The 9,900-nt window shown below is 43.8% G+C and overlaps 1 long non-coding RNA gene across 1 annotated transcript; it reads right to left on the reverse strand.

Moving 5' to 3' along the window:
- Nucleotides 1-296: 296 nt before the first annotated feature.
- On the reverse strand, nucleotides 297-9,728 carry LOC118964630. The gene is made up of 5 exons (XR_005051823.1): nucleotides 9,536-9,728; nucleotides 7,946-8,640; nucleotides 7,492-7,877; nucleotides 6,528-7,326; nucleotides 297-1,003 (listed from the first exon to the last, which is right to left on the reverse strand). It is a non-coding gene; the product is annotated as an uncharacterized LOC118964630 (long non-coding RNA).
- Nucleotides 9,729-9,900: the final 172 nt, after the last annotated feature.

A 9,900-nucleotide genomic window follows, 5' to 3' on the forward strand; every position in this document is an offset into this window, starting at 1 on the left:
AAGCTACTGTACATATAACGTGATATGTCATTTTATCTGTGGCCAATGACTAAGTATTTGTGGATGGGCTCTTCTAATGTAACTATGGCAGCACCCAAAGGGCTAGAATTTTCGGGGTCTAGCCTTAGACTTGGGGGTGACATAGCGTCCCTATGAGTGTCAGAACACTGAGCCAATCACAGCGCAAGCTCTGTATTTTCTTCAGGCTTGACCCACCACCACAGAATGCACTGAGCTAGGCTGAAACACCTGCATTTTGGAGCTGCCTTACTCAAGAAAACAAGAGACCATGTTTGTATGTGTCTTTATTAACTCAATGATATATATATATATATATATATATTTTTTTTTTTACATTGTTTGCAAACATATGTGAGACACTATTAATGCCAAAATAACATGCAAAATAGGGGGGCTCAAAACGGGTCTCCACTGATACGTCTATAGAAAGTATGACACATTTGAATAGATTGTCCTTTTTGATGATAGGTAATTTCCCAAGCCCCAATACATTAAATGTTTTTTAATAGAGAATGGTAAAGTACCATATATTCTCAGTGTCAGATGTAGTGGAGCTCCATCATTTCCTGAAGAATCTCCTCCAAGATTCAATCCCACTACAAATCTAGTCAATTCAGGAAAGGTGGAAAAACTCTGAAAATGTCAATTTTTGTCTTGGATCATGATGACTACAAATGCACAGAAGTGTGAATTGCAATTGGGTCCACAGCAAATATGGTCGACAGTCCCTCAGATAAGAGTGACAAGGAGCGGCGTTTGACTATCAATTATTCCTTCAGTACTACACGAGTGTGTAGCGATTAATTTATGATTGGGCATTAGAGTAGCCTACCTCCTTGGTGTCCTCCAGGGTGGTGTATGTGTAGTCTGCAGGGACTGTAGGAGTGGAGGTGGCGGCTGGTCTGGACAAAGTGTCTGGTGAGAGCCAGCTGCTGCCTCAGCATGTTGAGTGCAAACACAGCAGGGCTGTATGCACTGAGGGCTGGGGATGAGAGAGACAATAGAGGTGTGGTCAGTAGGACGAAGAGCTGAGCCTTTCCTATTTAGATAAGAGATTATGCTTCAGGCATTGTGTTAAACAATGGTGACAATGAGGTCACCAAAACCAATGATGTATACTGAAATCAAATATAAATGCAACGTGCAACAATTTCTAAGATTTTACTGAGTTACAGATCATATAAGGAAATCAGTCAATTGAAATACATTAATTAGGCCCTAATCTATGGATTTCACACGACTGGGCATGGGTACAGCCATAGGTGGGTCTGGGAGTGCATAGACCAACCCACTGGGGAGCCAGGCCCAGCCAATCAGGATGAGTTTTTCCCCACAAAAGAGCTTTATTAAAGACAGAAATACGCCTCAGCCCCCACCACCCGCAGGTGATCCCGCAGGTGATGAAGCCAGAGTTCCTGACCTGACGTGGTTACATGTGGTCTGTAGTTGTGAGGCCAGTTGGATGTACTGCCAAATTCTCTAAAACGACATGGTTACACGTCGTTATGGTAGAGAAATTAACATTCAACTCTGGCAACAGCTCTGGTATACATTCCTGCAGTCAACATGCCAAATGCACACTCCCTCAAAACTTGACACATCTGTGGCATTGTGTTGTGACAAAACTGCACATTTTATGCCTTTTATTGTCCCCAGCACAAGGTGCACCTGTGTAATGAGCACGTTGTTTAATCAGCTTCTTGATATGCCACACCTGTCAGGTAGATGGATTCTCTTGGTGAAGGTGAAACGCTCACTAACAGGGACCTAAACAAATTTATGCCCAAAATATGAGGAATAGGCTTTTTGTGCCTATGGAAAATTTCTGGGATTGTTTTTTTCGGCTCATGTAACATGTGCACCATTAATCAACGTTTCATCAAAAGTGCCGGTTTTAGCTAATTTTCAACCGCAGTCCCTGGGCAGGTTATTAAAAACAATTACAATATAGACAATAGAAACATAGGACAAGCAAGACATATCATACAGACATAGCAACATAGAACAAAAGGCAGAAAGACAAAATTCATAAAAGCAACAAAGTGTTTCCACACCTCACAAGCTACAGACAACAGATAACATGGAAAGCGGCAACACACAGCTAGGGACCATGTTCGGAAATCTGATTGACCTTTAGCCATGTCTTCAAGCATTTTGTGAAAGTGTGATATGTGGTGCAGTTATGTGTGTGTGATGGCAGTGTATTCCAGACATAGGAAGCTCTCGCAGCGAAAACGGATTTACTAATGGTGCTTTTCCTTAAGGGAACTATACAGTCACCTCTCATGGCAGACCTTGTGGATCTGCTGCCATATGTTTGGGTTTCCTGTTTAACAAAAATACTGAGTGGAGGGGGAGCCAGGCCATTTAGGATCTTGAATACAAGACATGCATCGGTGTATTGCACAATATTTTCCCAACTCAGGACCTCATGCTTTCTGAGGATGTAACAGTGATGATGGCTATTGGGCTTCCTATCAAGCACTTTGAGAGCCTGTTTGTAGACAGGCTGAATAGGTCTTCATGTTGTACAGCAAGCTTGGGCCCTACTAGTCAAGCAGTATGTTAAGTGGGGGAGTATCATAGATTTGAAGTACAGTTTTGCTACCTCTGTAGTCAAACAATTTCGTATAAATCGGAAATTAGCTAGGTTGAATTTGGTTATTTGAATTACCTTTTTCACATGCTTTTTAAAAGAGGTTGGAATCAAGTATGATGCCAAGGTACTTAAAATCAGATACCACCTGGAGCTTCTCCCCTGACACATAGACATCTGGCTCAGTAGGATCTGTTGCCCTCTTTGTGAAGATCATGCAAACAGTTTTTTTCACATTGAGATGCAAACATGAGTCACTGAGCCACTTTGTAACCTGGACCATTACAGTAGTGAGTTCTTTTGCAGCTTGTTGTTTGCTCTTTGCATGCACATACAGTGCCTTGCGAAAGTATTCGGCCCCCTTGAACTTTGTGACCTTTTGCCACATTTCAGGCTTCAAACAAAGATATAAAACTGTATTTTTTTTGTGAAGAATCAACAACAAGTGGGACACAATCATGAAGTGGAACGACATTTATTGGATATTTCAAACTTTTTTAACAAATCAAAAACTGAAAAATTGGGCGTGCAAAATTATTCAGCCCCCTTAAGTTAATACTTTGTAGCGCCACCTTTTGCTGCGATTACAGCTGTAAGTCGCTTGGGGTATGTCTCTATCAGTTTTGCACATCGAGAGACTGAAATGTTTTCCCATTCCTCCTTGCAAAACAGCTCGAGCTCAGTGAGGTTGGATGGAGAGCATTTGTGAACAGCAGTTTCAGTTCTTTCCATAGATTCTCGATTGGATTCAGGTCTGGACTTTGACTTGGCCATTCTAACACCTGGATATGTTTATTTTTGAACCATTCCATTGTAGATTTTGCTTTATGTTTTGGATCATTGTCTTGTTGGAAGACAAATCTCCGTCCCAGTCTCAGGTCTTTTGCAGACTCCATCAGGTTTTCTTCCAGAATGGTCCTGTATATGGCTCCATCCATCTTCCCATCAATTTTAACCATCTTCTCTGTCCCTGCTGAAGAAAAGCAGGCCCAAACCATGATGCTGCCACCACCATGTTTGACAGTGGGGATGGTGTGTTCAGCTGTGTTGCTTTTACGCCAAACATAACGTTTTGCATTGTTGCCAAAAAGTTCCATTTTGGTTTCATCTGACCAGAGCACCTTCTTCCACATGTTTGGTGTGTCTCCCAGGTGGCTTGTGGCAAACTTTAAACGACACTTTTTATGGATATCTTTAAGAAATGGCTTTCTTCTTGCCACTCTTCCATAAAGGCCAGATTTGTGCAATATACGACTGATTGTTGTCCTATGGACAGAGTCTCCCACCTCAGCTGTAGATCTCTGCAGTTCATCCAGAGTGATCATGGGCCTCTTGGCTGCATCTCTGATCAGTCTTCTTCTTGTATGAGCTGAAAGTTTAGAGGGACGGCCGGGTCTTGGTAGATTTGCAGTGGTCTAATACTCCTTCCATTTCAATATTATCGCTTGCACAGTGCTCCTTGGGATGTTTAAAGCTTGGGAAATCTTTCTGTATCCAAATCCGGCTTTAAACTTCTTCACAACAGTATCTTGGACCTGCCTGGTGTGTTCCTTGTTCTTCATGATGCTCTCTGCGCTTTTGACGGACCTCTGAGACTATCACAGTGCAGGTGCATTTATACGGAGACTTGATTACACACAGGTGGATTGTATTTATCATCATTAGTCATTTAGGTCAACATTGGATCATTCAGAGATCCTCACTGAACTTCTGGAGAGAGTTTGCTGCACTGAAAGTAAAGGGGCTGAATAATTTTGCACGCCCAATTTTTCAGTTTTTGATTTGTTAAAAAAGTTTGAAATATCCAATAAATGTCGTTCCACTTTATGATTGTGTCCCACTTGTTGTTGATTCTTCACAAAAAAATACAGTTTTATATCTTTATGTTTGAAGCCTGAAATGTGGCAAAAGGTCGCAAAGTTCAAGGGGGCCGAATACTTTCGCAAGGCACTGTATATCACTGTATCATCTGCATACATTTGAATTTCAGACCCAGTACAGACAGAAGGCAGATCATTAATGCACAGGCTGAACAGGAGGGGCCCCAGTATTGACCCTTGGGGCACGCCCACATCATAGCTAAGAGTGGGCGACAGATCATTCTCACTCTGACACACTGAGTTCTGCCTTCAAGGTATGATTTCATCCATCTCAAGGCAACAGGGGAAAAGTTGAACTTGGACAATTTTGTGATGAGAATCTCATGGTTAACAGTATCAAAAGCCTTCCTTAGGTCCAGAAACACAGCCCCAACAACGCCCCCTTTGTCCATCTTGGACTTCACATTTTCCAGAAGAAAGCAGTTGGCCCGTATCTGTGGAGTGTTTGCCCTGAAGCCAAACTGCATGGAGTGGAATGTGAAGGGGCTGCTGTTGAGGTGGGCAATCAGTTGTTCTGCTACACACTTTTCAAAAACCTTTGACACCACAGGTAGTATACTAATGGGCCTGTAGTTACTCACGTCAGCAGGGTCGCCTGATTTAAAGATGGCCGTTATTATGGCCGACTTCCATACCCTTGGAAACACTCCGAGACCAATAGATGTGTTGGTGACCTTAGTAATGGGGCTAATGAGTGACTCTTTGTAGTTTTTAAGAAAGGTAGAGTCCAGCCCAAACACATCTTTGGCTTTAGAGTTCTTTAGTGAGCTAATCACCTTGTTCACCTTTGACTCAGAAACCTCCCTTATGATGAAGACAGGTTGAGCATCATTTACTAGCACTGATCCCAAGATACCAGTGGAGGGGTTCTGTGTCAGTACCCTGACAGAGTCAATAAAGTAGGAATTGAAGGCTATTGCTATTTCGACTGCATCCTGTGTTGGATTGTTATTCACCATGATTTCTAGTCTTTTTGCAGTGTTACTATGGGCTTTCCCTGTTAACTTTTTTAGATTCTCCGTGATCAGTTTAGAATTTCCCTTTGCTTCACCAATTATGTTAATAAAAATAGTTTGCTTTTGCCTGTCTGATTTCTTTCAACACCTTATTTCTCAACATGTTAAACCTACGTCTGTCATGCTCTAATTTGGATTTTAGGGCTATTTTTAGAGCATAATCTCGTTCTTTCATCAATTTCTCCATTTAGCCAAGGAAGAGTTCTCTTTTGGCCGGGTTTGGATTTGATTTTCTTTAGGAAACCATTTATTGTAGTCTGGATTGTGGATAGAAAAACTTGACTATCAGCTTCCACGTCTGTATAGGACAAGAGATCATTCCAGTTAATTCCCCAAAATAGCTTAATTCACTCTTAGGTATTCTTAGTTGATCCGGCTTTCTAACAGAGAGGTTTAAACCTGCTCTTAGACAGCTTTCTGGCTATAAGTGTCAGATTATGATCAGATAGCCCAGTAACCATATTGAATGATTTATGTTTAGCTCACATAATATAACTTAAAAGTATGCATTAAGGTGTCTGTAATAGTATACATGTGGCAAAAACAAATGTAGATATTAGATGCATTTCTATAGCTCCCTTTAAAAAAATTACAATGGTCGGGGAGTGCCAAGATGGTATAGGCATAGTGGCTTCAAAACAGCGCCACCTGTCAATCATCTAGTGTATATATAAATCACTGGGTGAAACAGTGCATCAACTACTGTAGCATAAAATCCCAAAACTACTTTAGAAGTTTGAGGCTCAACTGAGAAATGTTATTATATGGGTTTATTGTTGTTTTTTTATGAGCGAGAATTCTGCCTCTATCATCTGAACCGTGGCTGTAAAGACACACCCTCCACGGGCTCTGCACTGACTCGCCATGGGTTAGATCCACATAGGCCATCCCAACCGCCGGCCCTTGGGCTGCCATACTTACACAGACAGGGGAATGACAGACAGGTAGACATGTATAAATGACACTGACTAAAATGCTAATGTTTTTCTTTGTTGCAAATGTTCCTGTACTTACTTAGTGGACAAACCGGTGGACCAGGTGAAGGCCAGTCTGGTTGGGTCTGCATCTCAGACAAGGTGAAGGCCAGTCCGTCTGGTTGGGTCTGCATCTCGGACAAGGTGAAGGCCAGTCCATCTGGTTGGGTCTGCATCTCGGACAAGGTGAAGGCCAGTCAGTCTGGTTGGGTCTGCATCTCGGACAAGGTGAAGGCCAGTCCGTCTGGTTGGGTCTGCATCTCGGACAAGGTGAAGGCCAGTCCGTCTGGTTGGGTCTGCATCTCGGACAAGGTGAAGGCCAGTCAGTCTGGTTGGGTCTGCACTGGGGCCTCTCTCACACACCTGGGCGAGCGTCTCTTCAAAACTTGAGACGGCATGATAGTTTCAGCCACAGAGTGGGAGCGAGATGACCTGGAATAGAAAGCCCTGCTGCCACGGAATTAATCAGCCATTTTACTGTAGTCTGTGGTTGATGTGGGACTGATTGTCCTTCTCTGAGACACTGGAGTACTTGTCGCTCCAAGATGTGTCTGAGACGCTGTAGTCCATGACCTCGCTGACCTCCCAACGCATCTTTGTCCCCGTCTCTGTCTCCCAGGTGCTCGGAGATCTCGCTGACACTACTCCGGTCTGTTTCAGTCTTGATCTCACTCTCAGTCACTCTTGTAGTCCTCCCTGGGCTCTTCTGATGGGATCCTCTCCTCACACCTCCAGTACCACTGGCTGTCATTATCACACACTTTTTTCTTTTTTTTTCTCCGACATTCCAAGCGTGACCGGTGCGAGGTCGTCCAGTGGCATAATATTAATGTTGAATTCTGCAGAGAAAACATGACTTCATGAATCAACTGGACTGAGTAAATTATATCAAAAACACTCTCTCTGGTTAACTACCACTCAAAACATTTTCTTGAAGAAAGTTTCTCATTTCGCATTGCTTTTCACTACAACTCTACAGACATTCGACAAATGACCTGGCTTACCATCAGAGACTCCACTTCTCTCACTGATGGCAGGTCCTCAGAGAAGAGCTCTGCCAAAACGTCCAGGGCCTCAGGGAAGAGCTCCACCAGGGAGCACATCTCACTGAGGGGTGACACTGAGGACCGGAGGGTTTGAGGTGCCTGGCCCGTGGGGATCCCTGACTGCCTGGGGAGGGGGCGTAGGGAGGATAGGGTGATGGAGGGAGGACTACTGAGGCACTGCGGATGGAGAGAAAAGGACTGCGCTGGTCCAGGGCTCGGCTGGAGAAGCGACTGGGTGATCCGCTGCACGGAGGAGAGGGTGGAGAGCGGGACTGGGCTCTGACTGAAGATGATCGGTCTGCCAGTGGAGGTGAGGGGGAAACCTGGCTGCTTTGGATGAACAACTGTGGAATATAAGAAAAAGGACATATGGGTGGTTAGATTACACATTGCTGGTACTATTGTGAGCTACCTTTCTAGTTGTCATCTGTGAAGATTATCTTGCTTCTTTGTGCAGGCTATACTCTGACGACTCAAAAGAGCCCACCAGGAGTTTCCTCATATCCTCCTCATCGCTGTCCAGAGTCACACCTCTACCGGCCACCCTTATTGGAGTACCGGGTTTGGAACTACCCTATGGCGTGGCATCAAGATCCAGGCCTTTCTCCTTAGACGCTACAGCAGGTGATACATGCACTCTCTTCTTCAGGAAGCGTTTCCCCTTCATGCTGAGGTCACTGCTGGACTGGGCAGGCAGGGGCTTCTCCTTCTCCTGGGGGGCTGTTGGTATACGCCTATCAGCCAACAGCGCTGGTCCATCCCTGGCCTGTTGACGATTTCGGATGCGGTTCTCTATGACAGCCAGTCGGCTCAGGGCCGCGCTCTGTGAGCTCCTCTGTGATGTGGACTCAACTGACTATGTCTGAGTCCAGCTCAGGGCTGGAGGTTGGCTGGTAGCTGCAGCAGGTGGAGGGAGAACCTGCTCCCCCCACCCCCTCGAAAGCCCTCTGGTGGTGGGTCATCCCTCTCCAGCTTTTTGTTGATGACGTCATTGGGTTGGTCACTCACCGAGTCCTCTAAGGATAACAATAGGTCGCTCAGGTCCTGGAATGGGGTTTGTCCGGCTTGTGAAGTGTTTCTCCTATTGGCAATGACATCCACATATCCCTGGGGAGATAACAATAATGTCAAACATTCTGTGTATACTTTCTGGCCACGATTCTTGGATTTTGGGGTAGGTAGCTAAATTACCAAGCATTGAGTGTATTAAGTGGTGGACTTTTGGTTGTCCTTTTGGCCACATTTGAATCAAATAAAATCGTATTTGTCACATGCGCCGAATACAACAGCTGTATATCTCACTTTTTTACAGAACTGAAAAAGCCTGTGCGAGCAAGGAGGCCTACAAACCTAACTCAGTTACACCAGCTCTGTCGGGAGGAATGGGACAAAATTCACCCAAATTATTGTGGTAAACTTGTGGAAGGAAACCCAAAACGTTTGACCCAAGTTAAACAATTTAAAGGCAATGCTACCCAATACTAATTGAGTGTATGTAAACCTCTGACGCACTGGGAACGTGATGAAAGAAATAAAAGCTGAAATAAATCCTTCTCTCTACTATTATTCTGACATTTCACATTCTTAAAGTAAAGTGGTGATCCTTACTGACCTAAGACAGGGAATTCTTACTGGGATTAAATGTCAGGAATTGTGAAAAGTCTGAGTTTAAATGTATTTGGCTAAGGTGTATGTAAACTTCCGACTTAAACTGTATATACGTATACCTGGTTCTACTAGCTAACTATTCAATAATACATTTGGTCTGCAAATCATTTTAGTTGTTGTTCGTCGTTTTGATCATAAAATAAATGCATGAGTCGAGAGTTTTGGAAACAGCAAAGCTATGCTTATCGTGGCAGTTAAAAATTAAAGTAAATTAGCTACTTAGCCTACTAAGAAGCCTAAATGTACAGTACACTGGTCAGCTAGAGCGCTCTGCTTTGCAAAGTCATGTAGACTACAACACGTACACAATTGCGCACAGTTACAATGTATCCACCTGATTAGATGTATCCGTTTTGAGATTAACCTTGTAGCAATTACACTGTGTCCAACTTCACCGTAAACGGCGACCCTCATTCCCACGGGGCCGAGTCGTGGTTTATCAGAGGGATAATTGGGCCCAAAATCTGTCTTCTCCAGCAGGTGGCGATTTTTGTATGGAGGTCAAAGAGTGTCGAATTTGGTTAATAAAACATGGAATGTATTATTTCCTAAGTGTGGCTTATTTGATCGAATATAAGTTTCGTAATGATTAGGTTGTTACGAGTGCACTGATATAAGTAGGACGCATGACATCCAGGCAACTTTGAGAAATAACACTTTATATCGAAGTTGGGCCTGGTCGTCACTAGTTACCACCCG

This window comes from Oncorhynchus mykiss, chromosome 5 (assembly GCF_013265735.2).
Source record: "Oncorhynchus mykiss isolate Arlee chromosome 5, USDA_OmykA_1.1, whole genome shotgun sequence".
In the NCBI taxonomy this organism is placed as follows: Eukaryota; Metazoa; Chordata; class Actinopteri; order Salmoniformes; family Salmonidae; genus Oncorhynchus; species Oncorhynchus mykiss.